This window comes from Spinacia oleracea, chromosome 2 (genome assembly GCF_020520425.1).
Source record: "Spinacia oleracea cultivar Varoflay chromosome 2, BTI_SOV_V1, whole genome shotgun sequence".
In the NCBI taxonomy this organism is placed as follows: Eukaryota; Viridiplantae; Streptophyta; class Magnoliopsida; order Caryophyllales; family Amaranthaceae; genus Spinacia; species Spinacia oleracea.
The window spans coordinates 39465836-39480246 of NC_079488.1; the positions used below are offsets into that span (position 1 = coordinate 39465836).

At 38.2% G+C, this 14411-nt stretch overlaps 1 long non-coding RNA gene across 6 annotated transcripts; it reads right to left on the reverse strand.

Moving 5' to 3' along the window:
* Nucleotides 1–6579: 6579 nt before the first annotated feature.
* LOC110778243 (uncharacterized) lies at nt 6580–12062 on the reverse strand. Of its 6 annotated transcripts, none has more exons than XR_008927048.1 (5): nt 11548–12049; nt 10481–10557; nt 9122–9269; nt 8033–8124; nt 6580–6854 (listed from the first exon to the last, which is right to left on the reverse strand). It is a non-coding gene; the product is annotated as an uncharacterized lncRNA (long non-coding RNA). The 6 variants fall into 6 exon arrangements; XR_008927049.1 differs by having other exon boundaries at nt 11577–12048; XR_008927047.1 differs by having other exon boundaries at nt 9122–10557; nt 11577–12062.
* Nucleotides 12063–14411: the final 2349 nt, after the last annotated feature.

Here is a 14411-nt window from a genome sequence, read left to right on the forward strand (position 1 = left end):
TAGGAACTTACTATTTGTCGTTGCCCTCCGGGCTAGTTTTGGAACTGGAAGAATGTTTCCATGTTCCAAGTCTTACTAAAAACATCATTTCAGTTTCTTGCTTAGATGCTAAGGGATTTTCCTTTTTAATAAAAGACAATAGTTGTTCGTTTTATTTTAAAGAGATGTTTTATGGATCTGCTAGATTAGTCAATGGACTTTATTTATTAGATCACGACAAACAAGTATATAACATAAATACCAAAAAGGCCAAAAAGAATGATTCAGATCTCACCAATCTGTGGCATTGTCGATTAGGCCATATAAACTTGAAACGCTTAGAAAGACTTCAAAAGGAAGGAATTCTAGAACCATTTGACTTAGAGGATTATGGTAAATGCGAATCATGTTTACTTGGCAAAATGACAAAGCAACCTTTCTCTAAAGTTGGAGAAAGAGCAAATGAACTATTGGGTTTAATCCATACAGATGTATGTGGACCAATGAGTACAAATGCTAGAGGTGGTTTCAGCTACTTTATCACTTTCACTGATGACTTCAGTAGGTATGGTTATGTCTACCTAATGAAGCATAAGTCTGAATCCTTTGACAAATTCAAGGAATTTCAGAGTGAAGTAGAGAATCAATTAGGCAAGAAGATTAAGGCACTGCGGTCTGATAGAGGCGGTGAATATCTGAGCTATGAATTTGATGACCATCTGAAAGAATGTGGAATTCTATCAGAATTGACTCCTCCTGGAACACCACAATGGAATGGTGTGTCGGAACGGAGGAACAGAACCTTGCTAGACATGGTCAGGTCAATGATGGGTCAGGCCGAACTTCCATTAGAATTTTGGGGACATGCACTAAATACAGCTGCACTCACTTTAAATAGAGCTCCGTCTAAAGCTGTCGAAAAGACTCCATACGAATTATGGTTTGGAAAGCCTCCAAATGTGTCTTTTCTTAAGATTTGGGGATGTGAAGTATACGTCAAACGATTAATTTCAGACAAACTTCATCCAAAATCTGACAAATGTATCCTTGTGGGCTATCCAAAGGAAACAAAGGGGTATTACTTCTACAATACATCTGAGAACAAGGTGTTTTTTGCTCGAGATGGTGTCTTTTTGGAGAAGGATCACATTTCAAAAATGACAAGTGGGAGAAAAGTAGACCTCGAAGAAATTCGAGTCGAACAACAAACTCTAGAGAATGCTCAAGATGACATTCAGGATGAAACTCAGAGATCTTTAGAAGAATCTGGTGAGAATCATGGTCAATCTAGAAATGTTGCCCCGCGTAGATCGCAAAGATATAGATCTCAACCGGAAAGGTACTTAGGTATTTTGACGAACGAGAGCTATGACGTTCTATTACTTGAAAGTGATGAACCTGCGACTTACAAACAAGCTATGACGAGCCCTAGCTCCAAGCAATGGCAAGAAGCCATGCAATCTGAATTAGACTCCATGTCTGAAAACCAAGTATGGGATTTGGTCGATTTGCCAGATGGCTACCAAGCCATTGGAAGCAAATGGGGTTTCAAACTGAAAAGGACAAGGATGGGAAACTTGAAGTTTTCAAAGCTAGATTGGTTGCAAAAGGTTACAGGCAAGTCCACGGTGTGGATTACGATGAAACCTTTTCACCAGTTGCAATGCTAAAGTCTATTCGGATAATGTTAGCAATCGCTGCATATTACGATTACGAAATATGGCAGATGGATGTCAAAACTGCTTTCTTAAACGGCGTTTTAACAGAAACTGTGTTTATGACACAGCCTGAAGGTTTTGAGGATCCAAAGAATGCTAAAAAGGTATGCAAGCTAAAGAAGTCAATCTACGGATTGAAGCAGGCATCCAGGAGCTGGAATATACGTTTTGATGAAGCAGTCAGTGACTTTGGTTTCATCAAGAACGCGGACGAATCTTGTGTATACAAGAAAGTCAGTGGGAGCAAAATTGCTTTCCTAGTATTATATGTCGACGACATATTACTTATCGGAAATGACATTCCTATGTTGAACTCTGTCAAGATTTGGCTTGGGAAATGTTTTTCGATGAAGGATCTAGGAGAAGCACAGTACATATTGGGCATCAAGATTTACAGAGATAGGTCTAAAAGGATGATTGGACTTAGTCAAAGCACTTATATCAATAAAGTGCTTGATAGGTTCAAGATGGCGGACTCCAAGCGAGGCTACCTACCCATGTCTCATGGAATGACTCTAAGCAAGACTTAGTGCCCAAAAACACTTGATGAGCGTAGACGAATGAATGGGATTCCATATGCATCATTGATTGGTTCAATAATGTATGCTATGATATGTACACGCCCGGATGTTGCGTACGCACTCAGTGCTACGAGCAGATACCAGTCAGACCCAGGAGAGGCGCATTGGACTGCTGCCAAGAATATTCTGAAGTACCTGAAAAGGCACAAAGATGACTTCCTGGTCTATGGTGGAGATGATGAATTAATTGTTAAAGGCTATACGGACGCAAGTTTCCAAACCGACAAAGATGATTTCAGATCACAGTCTGGGTTTGTCTTCTGCCTCAACGGAGGAGCAGTAAGCTGGAAAAGTGCTAAGCAAAGCACCATTGCGGATTCTACAACTGAAGCGGAGTACATTTCTGCACATGAAGCAGCAAAGGAAGCTATATGGCTAAGGAAGTTCATAGGTGAACTTGGTGTAGTCCCCTCCATTAAAGGACCAATAGCCCTGTATTGTGACAATAACGGAGCTATTGCACAGGCAAAAGAGCCTAGACACCACCAGAGAGTCAAGCATGTACTTCGTAGATTTCACCTTCTACGAGAGTTCGTTGAAAGAAAAGAAGTCGAGATAAGCAAAATTGGAACTGATGACAACATATCAGATCCATTGACTAAACCTCTGCCGCAGGCGAAGCACAACTCGCACACTACAACTATGGGAATCAAGCATATTGGAGAATGGCTTTGATGTCTCTGTTTAATGTTTTAAAGTTTTAGAGTTTAAATCTTTGTAAAACATTATTGGTTAATCATTCACAATAAATGAAAAGAATTCATTTTTCCATTTAATTTGTGGTTTATTAAATGATGAGTCCCTTCAATTTGACGATATATTCAAGATAGACTGTCAGGACCAAGCCTGTGACTAAGAAATGTCTATCAAGTGAACTTGAATGTCAAAGGTTGAAAATGGTCCCTAGTCGGAGTTTTCTATAAAATTAGACGCATAGAAAACGTTAGACGATTAGAATGCAAGATGACTAGTAGTTCTGTTTCTTGAACTATGTGGACATGGCAATGTCATAATCATTTGCATAGATACTTACTTTGGGAAGACTAGTATCGGACAAGACCTATGAAACTTTACTGTAAGAGATGAAAATCTGTCATAAGTAAATTTCATTAAATTATTAGACATTAAATCCTCAATACTTGAGTGATTTGAGATTACTTGTTTGAGAACTGGTTGCTTTGACGTTGACCAACCGTCGCACCGTAAAAGGAGGCTATAAAGGCAACGCTCAGGTAATCACCTATCAAACGAAGTCTAATCTCAAGATCGCAAGATTGGGATTGTCCTCCCATAAATCGGGATGAGATGCTTAAAAGTTGTACAAGGCCACTCGGAGAGCTAGAAACTGTGAAATGCATGGCCGTGCTCGGATGAATCATAGGCTATGATTATCTGTTTATTTGATCAGTTGAACTCTGAAACCGAGGAACACCTCTGGACATAATAAGGATGACAACTCTTACCTTATGTTCAAGAGCAAGCATCGAGCGACAAAGGAATTAGGAAATGCACACTTGTCCCTAAGGACAAGTGGGAGACTGAAGGAAATAATGCCCTTGGTCCAAGTATGCATTCTATGTTAAGTCTAATAAATGCGGTTCAGTATTAATTAACAAGTTAATAATTCAGTGAGATCAAGTGAGCTGAATGCCTAGCTAGAGGCCGCTTCAGTTCAAGTGGAATTAATGATATTAATCCACAGCTTACTCTTGACTGAACCCGTAGGGTCACACAAATAGTACGTAAACGGATCAAGTACTTAATGGCATTAGATACTCCATCTATGGATATTCGGAATCGACGGATCTTGGTTTCAGTGGGAGCTGAGATCGTCACAGGCAAGAAATGAATACTCCGGATACGATGATATTGCCGGAAACGGAAATATGGATCGTATCGGAAATATAAATATTATCCAAGTCGTAGATGTTGCCGGAAACGGAAACATGGTACGTATCGGAAAATATTATCGGAAATGGAAATATTGTCAGAATCGGAAATATTATCGGAATCGGAAAATAATTCCGGAAACGGAAATATTAAATATTTGTTCGAAACGGAAATTGATTCCGGAATCGGAAATATTAAATATTGTTCGTATCGGAAATGAATTTCGGAACCGGGATTTTAATCGGAAGCGTATCGTACGAATTAGCATCGGACGAGGCCTGCCGGACGAAGGCCCAGCACGAAGTCGGGCCATCGCCCAGCAAGCCAAACGCGCGCCCAGCCAAGGCAGCGCCCAGGCCCACCGCAAGGCAGGCCCAGCGCGCGCCAAGGCCATGGCCTCGCTGCGTGGGCTGCTGCTCGCACGCACACGCATGGGCGGCCCTCGTGGCTGCCGTGTGTGTGTGAGTTTGTGTTCATGCATGATTCCTAAAACTATTAGAATTAGTATATGATTAAATTCCTATTCCTAAAAGGATAAATTAATTAATTTGAGTTCTTGTAGGATTCTAAGTTTAATTAATTCGTATCCTACTAGGATTCCAATTCCCTTTCCATAACTCTATAAATACGTGCCTAGGGTCACATATTTTCAGAGAGATTAATTCAAGTATTCAAAGTGAGTTTTGAGAGAAAAATTCAGTCATATTTCTTACCTAAGAGTGCCGAAAATTCTAGTACCTTAAGGGCGATTCTAGTTGGTCAATCTTAAGGCGGATCCGGACATGCTGTGGACTATCTATGGAGGGACGACACTTGGAGTCCTAAAGACTTGTTCTTGTTCGGCTCGGGCGCAGCTAGGGAAGGCACGCAACAAAGAGTATGCATCTAAATTATGCTATATGATTATGTGTAAATAATATGTATTCCTGGCTAAATGGTTGTTTCCGCATGATTTATGAATTGTCATATGTATCATAACCTAACAGGAACACGTATTTTGGTATAACTCTTTGGCCAATTGGTGTTTATGAATGTTTGGGAAATTTTTAGGGTCGTTGGTTTTCTAGTATTATTTGTCACACACAATCACATAATTCGCTACACAAAACTAACATTACAACATGAAGCAAAAAAATATGTCACGTAGTTTATGATAGGCTTCTATGGGTAATATTTGCGCCGGCTTGGTACCTCTTCTATCGTCGATCCAACACATGCCCCGGTCGGGGTAGTGCATTCACGAGAGAATTTCGTCCCAAGAGGCCAATCACGATGTAAGCCAAGGGGGCATGCACCAATGAGAGGGACCTAGTGGGTGAGCGATTGGGTTTGGGATAGGTGTACTACTAGCGAAAGTGCCGAGTGGACAACATTCGAAGCGTATGCACCCCTCGGGTGGCGATGGGTATCCTTATTCCCAACTCCCGAGATGAAACATGCCAAGGGAGCCAAGATTCGTTATGCAGTTCTGTCCGTTCACATTAATATGCTGATTTTCAGGTCGTCCCAACTTGATAGGGAAATAAACGCTGGGTAGGATCGTTTCACCCTTCGGCTATTTTTATTACCTACGAGCACGAGTATTTCATTAACATCCCCAGTGGAGTCGCCACTGTGAGGGAGTCATAAAAGCACGAGGCTAATGCGTGACCTCGTCCCTCGTGGGCGTGACGTTTTCAGATCAACTGTATTTGGATTTCCTGTGAGTTTACACCAATCGACTAGTAATATAGGAGTCGCCATTCAGTTTTTAACGACAATGAGAAAAACTGACAAAACCCGGTTATCGTGACATAAAGGGAGTGCAATTATTTTTTATCACGACGGCCATAGGTTCCCTTGTGATCCCTGGTGTGGGGATCGCTCAACGTACACCCGCAGGGCAGAGATTGAGAGTTCGGGGGACTGTAGCTACCGAGAGGAGTGCTCATCGATAATACTCCAGAGGCAGGTTATCCTTACTAGCTCACACTAGTAGAAAAAACCCTTATTGCAGCGGGCTTTTAGACCCCTATTGCAGCGTACATCGTATGCTGCAACTGGGGGGCCTGCAACAAGTCTGAACTTGTTGTAGCGTACAATGTTCGCTGCGAAAAGTGCTTTTTTGCAGCGTACATGCATATGTACGCTGCAAAAAGTGCCAAAAATTTGACAAAATTCTGGACTTGTTGCAGCGTACAAATGGTTGTACGCTGCAAAAGACCCAACCTGTTGCAGGGTACATCTATTTGTACGCTGCAACAAGTCAAGAATTTTGCCAAATTTTTGGCACTTGTTGCAGCGTACACATATATATGTACGCTGCAACAAAGCACTTTTGGCGGAAAATTTTTTGTTTTTTTTAGGGATACCTAGAGTGCCTTGCACCAAATATAGATCGAAACCTGTCACAACATTAATAGAATATCGCAACCTGTATAACAAATATACAAACAATAACAGGTGTTTTGTATATATCTCAAAACCAAAGTGCACATACCATATACATTTAAATAAATATATGTACGTTCCAATTTCAACGTACGCATACATTTTAACATAAAAGATTGTTCTATAACATCTAAACCAACTCGATCAAGCGCGCTCAGGTCAATAATAAATACTTGCTGGTAAAAAAATTCGCCCATTGCTCACGAACCACGTCAATTTCCTCACTAGCATAAGGCGCAGTCCTCGGAGTATAAACCTTTACAAAAACAAAAGTTTGATGGGAGCATTAGATCGATTAAATGCAAATAAAATGTCACATTTTAACATTCAAGAAACTAATTAAAATGTACTAATAGTCTAGAATACGAATCAATTAAGAGTAAGAAAAATTAATTAATTACCTATAACGACCCAAAGTTGGGAGCGGAAATGTCATTTTAGTTCTAAATATGACCTATAACAACCCAACGAGCCTTAAATGTGCATAAATAGGTTCGAATGAGTTTTCGAAAGTTAAAACTATGCATATTAGTCATGTAATAAGAATCAAATGTATCCTTAGGTTCTTTAGTTCAAAGTTGAGAGCGGAAATGTCATTTTAGCTCTAAATATAACCTATAACGACCCAAAGAGCCTTAAATGTGCATAAATAGGTTCGAATGAGTTTTAGAATGTTAAAACTATGCATATTAGTCATGTATAAGAATCAAATGAGTCCTTAGGTCCTTTAGTTCAAAGTTGGGAGCGGAAATGTCATTTTAGCCTAAATATGACCTATAACGACCCAATAAGCCTTGAATGTGCATAAATAGATTCGAATGAGTTTTAGAAAGTTAAAACTATGAATATTAGTCATGTAATAAGAATCAAATATATCCTTAGGTTCTTTAGTTCAAAGTTGGGAGCGAAAATGTCATTTTAACTCTAAATATGACCTATAACGATCCAGTGAGCCTTAAATGTGCATAAATAGATTGGAATGAGTTTTAGAGAGTTAAAACTATACATATTAGTCATGTAATAAGAATCATTCGAGTCCTTGGGTTCTTTAGTTCAAAATTGGGAGTGGAAATGTCATTTTAGCTCTAAATATGACCTATAACGACCCAGTGAGCCTTAAATTTGCATAAATAGATTCGAATGAGTTTTAGAAAGATAAAACTATGCATATGAATCATGTAATAAGAATCAAATGAGTCATAAGGTTCTTTAGTTCAAAGTTGGGAGCGAAAATGTCATTTTAGCCTAAATATGACCTATAACGACCAAACAAGTCTCAAATGTGCATAAATAGATTGTATTGAGTCTTGGAAACTTAAAATTAATAATATTAATCATGTAATAAGTTTGAAATGAATTCTTAGGTATATTAGTTCAAAGTTGGAGGGGGAGGGGGACCACGGCCTTTAATGGTCTTTGTAATCGTACTAATACCTTGTGATTCGTCACCCGTTGTGGGAGTAATGCCACCTTCTGATTCATGCCCAACAACAATTTGGTAATTAATCATCGTACATAGGGTGTTCCTGCATCAAGTAAAACATACAGAAGGGTGGTGAGTGAAGTATAGAATCAAATTTGCAGTCATATAAACTCGACCCCCAGTTAAGAAATTAACATCAGCAGATTGTCTTCGTGTTTGCAACTCTAGTTCAGTTAAGACTTAACTCTGGGGCATAGCAAATTCTAATCTGACAGTTAAATCTCAGTGTCTAATCCATAACTTCCTTCTAGTTACCGCGGAAAACATATATGTATGGATGTGGTATCAGCTCCATTTCAATGATGCTTTACACGAAGTAGTTTCTATGCTTACTTCCACCAAAAAGATTTCCAATGGTTCCTAATGAAACCAAGGGGCAAAGAGGAACAAGGATTTATGTTTGCAAAAGTTATGATGTTCCAGTACAGGACTAACTATCTAGTTCCAAATGCAAGATTAACAAATAATATGAACTCGAGTCAAAACCATCTCTTAAACATTTAGATTTCCCTTACTATTACACTTCAGCAAGAGAACCAGTGGGGGTGCTCATCTTAAATATCTCAACTCCATTCAGAAATGAGTTATAGTAATTAGGTTTGGGAGTACCACTGGTATCTGGATGCAGTGCAAGCCATAGATTCTGCTGAGGTTCCTTACTATCGGGAAGAAGCACCACAAAGTCCTGAACATTAGGTATCCCATTGCTTGTTGCCAAGGCAATGATATCATATCCAGAGGATGCAGTTTGATTGTTGAGGTAGATATTAAACACAAACTGGTTTACCTTTGTTATATTAGCAAAGATCTCATAGAAATGCAGTCTAACCAAGTAACTTAACCCAGTATCGAAAAACCATTACCATTCTCCATACACAAGTAGAAGTATGAAGCAATGTTATTAAGTCTTAGGCATATAGAAACATTTAGAATCAACCGAATTCGATTACTTCGTATATAAATTGAATAAATCCCAAATAAACTCGCCAGCCAGTAGAGTATTCAACAATTTTCCAAATCAAAGAATGACTGACATTTACCTCCTGAAATAAGCTACCTTCTGATCTGTGAATTTCAAGCCTGCTCGAAGTCATCAGGGAAGAGAGCCCTGGTAAATGTCATCATTATGCTTGCCAGCTATGCTCTGGATAAATAATTCCTCATCTATTGGAACACCACCTTTGAATCCTATATGTTTAAACAAGAATACTAATCAATTCATGACATACATCTTGCGATTCTCTCTCATTATTTATACTATCTAGAGTTGATGCAAGTTGTGCATTTAGAAATCAGAAATATGTACATGATTTCCACGGGAGATCTCATATTTAGAATTGCTAGTCAAATTGATTGCCCTGAATGGAGAAGAAATACAACATGCAATATGCAAGATCAATGAGCTAAAAACCAAGAGCCATGTAACATATACAGATCTTTTCATGAATATATCTCATCATGTTCATGTGTATGTCCCATGGACTCACTAAAAGAGTGGTATGACTCTTGTTCTTATTTATAAGGACAATCATTAAATTAAGCAGAATGTTTTATTGATTTTCTTTGACAGAAGCTTATATAGCATAACAGTAAGACTGGATTCTGCAGTAAACACTAGCAGAGAACAAGAAGAACCAATAGATCATTACGTATTACTTATAAACTTCAAATATTGCTGCTACAAGTTATTTCTATTGAAGCCTTATAAGTTAATTGAGGATACGATTGCGAAATCACTACAAGTTATTGAGGAAACCTGCTTATTTAAAAAATTAATTGTCTTGAACTTTTAATTTCATACATCAGGCTTTCAGGGCAGTTTCCCGAAACTCCAAATTTATGATTTTAGTAGCAAAATCTGCATATACTCCTGCAGTTTCTAGATTACTAGCAAAAGCAGGAAAACAACATACACACAAACTGATTGGAACATACCATATTTTACTGGAAAATCAAAACTAATCGAACTGAAAAATCAAAACTGATCAGAAAGCCTCAGTGTTACGATTACAAATTGATCAGAACAACCTCAATGTTGTACTGAAATATCAAAACTTATTTTTTTTTGGGAAATAACTTATAAAAACCAGAATCGGAACCAAAATTTGTACAAGCTCAACCAATTAAACACCTAGGCCTTGCAACAAAAGCAAGCCAAAAACAAAAAAATCTAAGACTACTGAGAAGGTTTGAGAAAAGGTAAATGCTAGAAAAGAAACCACGCGGATGCAAGTTGCGTATTTACCAGTTCATATGTTTCTAAAAATGCAAAAGATGTTCACATAGATCCCAATCCAACTAATAAAAATAATCGTCCAACGGTTTCACAAAAATTCACAAGAATAGCAGGAAATAAAAGACATAACAACAGGCAGCACATAACTTAAGCAACAACTTACTAAGCACACTCAGTGAGCTTCCTAAGGTTTTGATTGTCCAATATAGCTAGGATCAAATTTTTGTTCTCATAAAGATACTGCAATAGAATGTAAACATAAGATCAGGCTCGGGGAAGAAAAATGCACGTGTCTTGTAGACAATATATCATATTACACAGAAGATTGCAAATGATACTTATACCCAAATAAAATAAAAAATTCTTAAACAGTCACCAGTAAGAGCAAAACAGAATATGAAAAATGAAAAATGACTCCCAATAAGAGCAAAACAGAATTGAACAAACCAGGAGCAGCAGCAAAACCAAAAACACTCCAATGCAAACCAGTATAACCCAACATGAGCTCCTATAACGGAATCTAAATCAGAAAAATAAATTATCTTCTGCAAGACGGGAAGTACCCATCACACCAAACTTTAATAAGTAACTTAGTACTACAACTACAATCATAAAGTAAATTGTTAATTTCTATTTTCAAAATATTTACCCTTAACTTGAAACCTATGACCAAATTATCATTATTTACTTCCCCTATTTGGCTCTGGCTCTACCTGATTTTCATAAGCCCTTCCTAGATGCATTAGAGAATACAACGAGACATTTGCATTTGGCTCAAGCTGAGTACAAATCCAACATTTGTAGAACCAGTAGCAATATGGAATTAATAGACTTCACATCAAACAAAGAAACTAACAAAATCAAGTATGACTAATCACATTACAACAATAGTTCTTGCATTCATACCGTACTAATTTCACCGAAGAAACACACAAACTAACCAAATTCAATCTATTCCAATTAGTTCCTCAATTACCTGTATACCCTGACACATTTAAACCAATCTGAACTCCTAACTATGCTCAAATCCTCCCAAAGATTTGATCCCTCAAAACCCTAATCTCACAACATATAACCTTACAAATAAAAAAAATAAAAATAAAAACTAAATTCCGTGAAATCCATAACATACAAGAAAAAAACTCAACACAATCGCAGCAAAATCAACATGAAGTTCAAACGAAATCGACAAAAACATCACAAAATCAGAAATTGATGCTAAAAAGTTACAAATCTGGAAAAGGGCAAGAGCGATGAACTTTTCGAGGTTGAGTATAAGCAGATGCGCGCACTGGGTTCTTCTAGTTCAGATATGCGAGTGTATTTTAGCTCGTTGAACTTTTGGATGCTGCTTCTAAGTGCTTCCAACATTGCAGAGATTTCCTTACTTTGGTTTATCAGATCGAGAGGTTCAGTGCGGAGGAAGAGATATGGAAAAGGCTCTTGATTTATTTATTTTTCAATGAATCATAATTGCTGGAGATTTGAAGAAGGAAAAGCAAGAGACCCGGTAACCGAAAAAAGGGATCTAAGAATAGTACTTTCATGAAAAAAATTGTTACACTTTCAAATTGGGATGTCTTTTAAGCAAAAAGCTTGTGATGTGGAACAGAGATGAAGGCCAAAATATAATCATAACGGGAAGCTTGTCATCAAAACATGATTTGGAATAAAGCAAGGGAAGTTAATCCAAACCAATGAGTCAGTGACAACAACTGTACAATACCTCACTAAGTCTATATACAGGGAAATCTAGCAGAGGATGCGCATAGCAAATAGTTGCATTGTTACATTAATTTATTTTGTCAGCGTCTCTCACATACTCCTACCATGTTAGGCCTAGCTACAGTGACTGGACAAACGAATTGAACAAACAAATTAAACAAACCCTAAAAACCAATTGAACAAACAAATTGAACAAACCCTAAAAACGAATTGAACAAACGAATGAAACCCTAAAAACGAATTGAAAAAACGAATTGAACAAACCCTAAAAAAGAATTGAACAAACGCACAGAACCCTACAAATGAATTGAAAAAACCCTAATTCTTAAAACGAAAATCAGGTAAACGAATTGAGCAAACCTGAGGGGACAGGGAAGATTACTAGCCGCGACGAAGAGGTTGACGGAAAATAGGACGCGAGCAACTTCCTTTCTTGAAACCACCGGCGCGAGCAAGCTAAGTGTTTCCTTGGAACCAACGGCCGAGCAAGCTAATAGGTGGCCTCGGGCGAGGAGGCCAGGACCACCGACGAAGAAGCTAGATTGACGATGAAGGGAAAGGTTTTTTTTTTTTGAGGGGACGACGCAGGGAAAGTTAAGGGAGAAGAAGGGAGTTGAGCGCGAGAGATGCTTAATTTGTTTTGAATTAGTTTCAACGAATATTGCAGCGATTTTTTTTTTTACCCGGGTTATTGCAGGGGGCTTTAACAAGTACGCTGCAATAAAAACGAGCTATTGCAGGGGGCTTTTAAAATGTACGCTGCAACAAACTTTTTTGCAAGGAACAATTAAATTGTACGCTGCAATAACCCTTTAAAGGGTTTGACCCGCATTGACCGACTGGTTGTTGAAGCGTATTAACAGATGTACGCTGCAACAAGAGGGCTGCAACAGGGGTTTTTTCTACTAGTGGGATCAGCATAAATAATTGAAGGGACATGCGTTAAACTATTAAACTATTCTGAATTGATTTTAGCAATATGCAACACATAATACTAAATCGATCGTGATTATCTTATTTAGATTGATTTAAGGTACCTAGCATGATAATTCAATTGTCCAAGGTATTATCCTATTAGGCGTGATAGATCAATCAAGTTAATAGTTTGACAATTTTATAAAAGGGTGATGAAAGCGATTAAATCATATGAGGGACACATTACAACTCACCCTTGAGAGGTGCGTTGTGGTTCTCAGAAAACTAACCACTTGGCTTTGCTATTTCTCCTTTTATTTAACGAATCTCGGGTTTCTAAGCAATGTTCCAGTATTTAGGCTTAATTCATCAAGCTACAAGGGGCAGGATGCGTTCTGTTCGACTTTTGGGTCGATTGCGACAGAACGCTGGATCAATTTCGCAGCGTGAGGCTTAGGCTTAAGGCTAGAGTCAATACTCAGGTTATGGAATTGTGTGTTCTTTTCACGTCGGTTTTAGGCTGTATTTATAGGAAAAGGGTGTGTGGAAAGATAGATTTTAAGATACGAATCCAAAAAGAATCCGGAGATAAAACGGCCCCATGCATTTTCAGCGCCCAGGGCTGGGCGTTGAAAATGGGATCTGGGCCGAGTTCTTGTCAGATTTGGACTCTTAGAACACGGAGCTTTTCGAGAGATTATTCGAGTCTTTTAGTGCGTATTAACTTATGACAGAATGCGTCTGGGCCCGTTACGAACTCTAGGTTCGTTAGGAATTTAATTAATACGTAACTCTTATTTTTGAATTATACCAGGAATGCAAATTCTATCTCTTTTAGGATTTATGTTGGAGTGCAACACCTATTTCTGACAGGTTTCTATCTTTTATGATTTTGCCACTTTTAACAACTACCTTTTACGGCAGTTACTATTCTTAGCAGGTTTCTATAAATAGTAGCTTTGGCTGAAATGAAAGGGTGATTGAGATTCGTTATTTTATAGGAGATGCGTTGCCAAGTGGAGATTTATGTTCTCATCATCGAACCTTCCCTTTCGGGAATGGGGACAAAAGTAGGTGTCTACAAAAGGCCATGACCAAGATAATCAGGAAAGCACAAATCAGCAAAGATGAGTATATATGAAATAGAAATGTAACTAAACATGCTTCCCTTGACAACTGTAATGATCACTAACAACTTCTACTTGACATCCCAACAGGCAATGCATATTGAATGAATGACAACACTCTTGACTCTACTTTGACTTTACTCTTTGACTTTTCTGCTACTTGCTATCTTTTTTCCTTTCTTCTTGGCGGAATATTTCGTTTCGAGATTGGATTAAGCAATGAACCTTGTTTCTTCTCTACTATGTCCACAAGGGACGATATCACGGGATATACCCATGTGACGAAGCTATGTCACAATTCTGTGAAGGAATTCAAGAGTATAAATA